Raw genomic sequence first — 5,825 nt, forward strand, 5'->3', positions numbered from 1 at the left:
GAGCTGTCAGGGAGAATTAGAAGAACGTAACAAAGTATGGCCAAATTAAAACTACTAACTAATAACAGCAAAAACAAGAATTACATACATTGATCAATAGTAATCTGAATCAACAAATACCAAATGCAAAAAGGGTTGGGTCACAAACCCAAACTGCCAGAATCACATTAGTTTCTAAATTTAGTGTCATTTTTTTACAAAAGGTATTAAAATGAAAAAGAATGCAACACAAAATCTAAAGGAACAAGCTCTATTTACATTTGTGAAATACATAACCTGTAAATGTACACATACAAAATGTATAAAAACAATTTACATCTGTTCCTTAGTTTCTATCAATACAAATAAGAATTTACATGACATTATTCAACCTTATATACATTTTACAAAATAAATACAAGTATTTATTTTTCACAGAGAGCGCACTCCCATTCTGCAGCCTCTGCCGTCTGAAACAGCTCAGTATTCATCTGCAGGCGCTGTGTGTGAAACCACCTTGAACAGCTGTCACACTGGATCTGTGAATTTCAACAAACCAAAAATAAAGAAATCTTTAATCACGTGGTTTAACATGAATATCTTTATTAATCTGCCATTAGTATGTAGTGCATATTTTTTTCCTTATCAAATATTCAAAATAACTAACACACCAAGCCAAAAAACATTACATGCAAGTTAAGGCTATATTTCCCCTCTTCCTCAAAACAAGAACCAAATAACAAAAGCAACTTTACACAATAGATTTTGTTAAATCATATCCCCAATTACAAATCTGTCTTACCCATTTGGTGATTGAAGGCCCTGGAAAAGGTGGTTTTGGAGTTGAACACATGGCGCAGTTGTTTTCTGCCTCGAACACTATTACAAACATAGTAAAATTAGTGACTGACAATGAATATTTAAATACAAGTGATTTCTTTGTGCTGTAACACAAACCTGAGGCTCCCAGTATATGTAAAGCAGTTGCTTCACGCTGCTGTACCATTGCTTTAATTGTGGTTTCAAATGTCATTTCTGGTATTTGGGGAAAGGACTCCATGAACGCCTTTGCCATCTATGGAAATAGCAAAATATTCAAAAATAATTTAGTCATATTCCTTTTCTATAGCAGACCCAATTTTATAATCAGCACAAAAATGATTTGAAACTCATGTCTTTGACGCCAGGGGTGGAGTGTACACCCTGATGGTACTTTGGACTCCGTGTATCGTGCCCACCCCCAAGTTCCTATATGTATGTGTAATGAGAGTGTGAATAATGTGAATGTCTAAGTTGTGGGATAAAATTGAGGCAGAGGCAGCCAGAAGGGGGGGGGGCGCGGTAGCCTCCTCTGCACCCTGGTGACATACCCCTACTCCAAGGCCCTGCATGTGTGGGTGGTTGTGGTGGAGCGGGAAGAGGGAGGCAGCTGGAGATGGGGAGGGAAGGAAGGGAGGGGCAAGTGACCCCTCCCTGGGGCCAGCTCCCCCGCTGACCCCAGTAGGCACCCCCATACTCCGCGACCCGCCAGGGAAAGGGGGCCCAGGCCCATCCAGACCGGGGCCCAGCACAGCAGCGCCCCCCGGCCCCACAGAGCCCGGGACAGTCCACCCAACCCCACCACAGAGAAGACTGCACCCACCCCACCATCCACTCATCTTCCAGACTACATGAGACAATAGACGCCCAGGCTGAGATCTTCCTCCACCTCTCCTGTATCTCCCCCTCCTGCAGAGAGAGTTCCTGAGGAGAGGAAAGGAAAAAAAAGAAAAAAAGAGTTATTTCAGAGTCTCATCAGTTTTCCTGCATGTCTTTATTTAACACATCAGCAGGGCTGAAGCTCTCATGTTAAACACACACTGATCTATGGACACGTTCATGTGTTTCTAACAGAACCAGGCTGTTATCAGCCTGCACTAACATGATGTCACACACACTGAATGTAACAGTGACAGTTTACATCATCACACAATCAGCTGTGATTGTTTCACTGTCATCATCTGCACGCTTGAAGTACGCGCACTACGCGCACTACGCGTACTACGTACGGTGCGTACTATAAGTACGAGAAGTGCGGAAGTGAGAGGCTTGTGAAATGGGACGGTATACGCTTCGGTGCGCTGTTCAGGTTGCCTAGCAACCATGATACTAACCGCGAGACACGTTACATACAGCTTTGTGTGACAGAAATGAAGGAGAAAATGTTTTGTTGGTCATTCATTTTTGTCATGACATCACTTTGATTAGTTGAGTATCTGAGGCTGAGACCACAGGACTGTAAACATGATTGTTGGGCTTCATTTCTGTGCTGAACAGCCATTTAAGATTAGTTAGTAAATAACAATCAGCTGATGTTGTTCATGAGACTAAAGTCATCTCACTGTGGTAATGTAAATATAATATGGCCAATATTATAGTATTGTCAGATTATTATGATATATATATATATCATATATACACACACACACACACACACACATATACACACACACATATACATACACACATATATATATATATACATACACATATACATATATCACTGACTTTCAGCTTGTTGTGTTTGTGGATATATGACTGACTTTAATTATTACACATTCGCACATAAATAAGTGACGTCATATTCAGTACTTTTGACAGTTCACTCTTCGGCCGCTCCATCTTATTAGGGAAATTCCACATACATAAATGTAAATTTCAAGACTCAACCCCATCATTTAATTTGTTTTTGATTGAAATTGAATATTACTTAAACTCTCTTAAATTAACTTCCAATAAAAAAGGTTTATCATTGATTGAAATTCTTTCAGAAATGTTTAAGGAATGAGCTGTCACAACTTTCAAGTACAAAGTTGTTATGAAGTCTGTCACATTCCCCCCTTTTTTTTCTTTTTTCTTTTTTCATCCTTTATTTATTTATCCTTCTTATTTCATTGTGCTGTATATTGTTACTCTTATTTGCCTTGTATGTCTACTGTACAAACTGAACTGGAATGACTGACTGTTCGCTTTATAAGTTCAATAAAGTTTGGAAAAAAAAAACCCCTCTTCGGCCGCTCCCTTCTGCCGTAAATTCTCCACACCCACCGCCGCGCTATGAATTGTGGGATATATGGGACCACGAAGCGTGCACCGGACCACGCTTGATATTTGGGGAAATCGACGGCGCATTTGGAGTATGCATTTGAAGTACACTTCGAATTGGGACAGCCATCGTCGCGTGGCGGTGATGTAACCGCACTTGAAATGCGTACTTCAAGCGTGCAGACCCTGAATTGGGACACAGCCATTCACACACTGGTGATGGCAGCTACATTGTAGCCACAGCCACCCTGGGGCGCACTGACAGAGGCGAGGCTGCCGGACACTGGCGCCACCAGGACCTCTGACCACCACCAGTAGGCGTCGGGTGAAGTGTCTTTCCCAAGGACACAACGACCGAGACTGTCAGAGCCGGGGCTCGAACCGACAACCTTCCGATTACAAGGCGAACTCCCAACTCTTGAGTCACGATTGCCAACTCAACTCAACTGCAGCCACATGGCTGCAGAGAGCAGCTGTATGTCAGTAACAATGTAGAGGACCAAGCTGACTGCTTAAGTTGGGCACACTGTGTGATTTTTGGACCATTATGAGACCATTTTTCACTCGTGTGACTGTTTTGGGGATCAACCCGAGTTTCGCCATAATCATGTGTCGTGCATCGTGTAGCACACACGGGGTAACGAGAAGCGATTAACACCTCACAACCAGCTCTTGATCAGCAATCACAAGAAAATCAAATGTGTTTGAAATCCTGGTCGCCCCTCGTGAAGGTGTCGCACTGTTGAAGCGGCGCCATGAGACGATTTAACGCGACCTCTCACACTGCGCACAAGTAAACACAGAAATGGAAGTGAAACAGATGGAGTAGCATCACAAGTGATGGAGGCACCACTTGTAGAACTTTGGCTCATCCCAGCCTTTTGTGACCTCACAAATGATCACAAACGCAACATCCATGAAAATGGGTTGTCGCCCCCCCTTGCCGAGAGTCTTGGGCGCGTCCGCCCCTTCCGCCTACATTCTTTTAACCACTTCGCCTCTATCCTGTGGCGCCAACCTGATGGCCTTGCTCCGCCTATTCCTTCCTGCCGGCGTCCCACATTCTTTTCCCGGCTGCCCCGCCTCCCGTGCCAACTCCGGGGGCCCCAACCCCTCTAACCTCCCCCCGCTACTCGCCTGCCCAGTGGTCGGACCCCCGTCCCAGTCGGATCCACCTTTCCCCTGTAACCCCCCCTGTCTTTGAGCAGTTGCCTCTTAACGGTGGGGGGTCTCGGAACTCATGGTTTACGGGCTGTGCTTACGCCACATTGTTTGGCCAGGGCAGATGGAGGGGCGATGCTGACAGACCAGGACCGCGCCACCTTACCCAACAAAGCAATACACAACAGCAAACATTGGGTTTCTGAAGACCTACATTGAAACAGGCGAGTGTAATTGCATTGTGATTCATAATTGAATCTAATTTTGATTTCTACTGGCATTGTATTATTCTTCCACCAGCACCCGCCCTCCGCTCAGCCCAGCTGATGAGGTTTTGGGTCGGGTGGGAAATTCCGACTGGTCCAACGGTGGGTTGAAGTCGTCCAACCGCGCCTCCCAATCCTCCTCCTTCTGTTTTGGCCGTTGCGTGGCGGGCCTTCCCCGTGTTCAATGTTTTTCCCACCATGTTGCTGATTGCTTGCCACACACTGTGCGCCCAGGTTTCGGCCTCTTTTAGCCATTTGTAGACACTGGATGTCGTCACCATTTGCTCAACCATGCTTGAAACTGTTTTACACTAGCCAGTTTCACTGTTATCCTGGCTTATTGATTTTTTGGGCATTTGTTAGTGCGAGTTTAAACTATTAAAGCGATTATTCCGTTCCCCCATTACTATTTTGAAGTTAAGGAACATGATTGTGTTATTTAGGTTTCAGTCATTGTCATGCATCCGATTCCATCTCTTCTTTGTTGGAAGCAGTTTCTTGGATTACACGAGGTGAAAAAAAGTAGATAATACCAAAGCTGTATTAAATGTTACACACAGTCCAAGTTGTTGAATATAAGTTAATAAAAATCTGCCACACTGTCAGCTGTGGTTCAAGCTATTAATTACCGCATGCAGGAACAGCTAACACACATCAAAACATTACATTCTACAGTCATGAGAGTTTTTTGTCACTTTCAAGCTGTTACCAATAAAGTCAAGTTTTGGGCTATGAAAACTGGATGATAATTTTCCGGATTATTTTGGAGGTTGTTGAAATCATTTTGTAAAAGGAAATATCTTGAACACCCCAATTGAAACCAGAAGTTTTGTCAAGGACATGGATTGGAGCAGCAGTTATTGGACTTAAATACAAGTTACATTTCTAGACTCCATCACAGTTAAGAAAAAGAATCTTGTCAGCTGTAAATAAAGTAGATAATTGACATATTGCCTTTAAAATCAAAAAAAAGAAATCAGCAAGAATGGCATGATGGCACCTAAACAAATTTATTGAAGCTATTATTAACAAAGGACTTACATGAGAACAGAAAGCATTTATCATGTTACCTTTGCATTAACTGACAGATATCAGGAACTGGTTTAGTAAACTCCAAACACAAAATGCATTAACATTAAAAAAAAACTATTGTGTAGCTTTAGTAACGTCCTTGGATACAAAACTGATAATTCAACATAATGTAAACTGTTAGGGCATTATTTTCAACCATCACTATAGATAAAGCTATAATCCTGCCGTTCTCAAGAATGCCTTCCCCATACGTGGAGAAGGGAGCTGACGCAGCGATGTCCATCCAACGCTTTTTCAGGGGAG

The 5,825-nt window shown here is 43.1% G+C and overlaps 1 long non-coding RNA gene across 1 annotated transcript; it reads right to left on the bottom strand.

The window, feature by feature from the left end:
• Nucleotides 1–234: 234 nt before the first annotated feature.
• On the bottom strand, nt 235–1,125 carry LOC120729361. Its single transcript, XR_005694916.1, has 3 exons — nt 937–1,125; nt 782–858; nt 235–518 (listed from the first exon to the last, which is right to left on the bottom strand). It is a non-coding gene; the product is annotated as an uncharacterized LOC120729361 (long non-coding RNA).
• Between the last annotated feature and the right edge of the window lie 4,700 nt (nt 1,126–5,825).

Source organism: Simochromis diagramma, unplaced genomic scaffold (assembly GCF_900408965.1).
Source record: "Simochromis diagramma unplaced genomic scaffold, fSimDia1.1 OVJJ01000295.1, whole genome shotgun sequence".
Classification (NCBI taxonomy): domain Eukaryota; kingdom Metazoa; phylum Chordata; class Actinopteri; order Cichliformes; family Cichlidae; genus Simochromis; species Simochromis diagramma.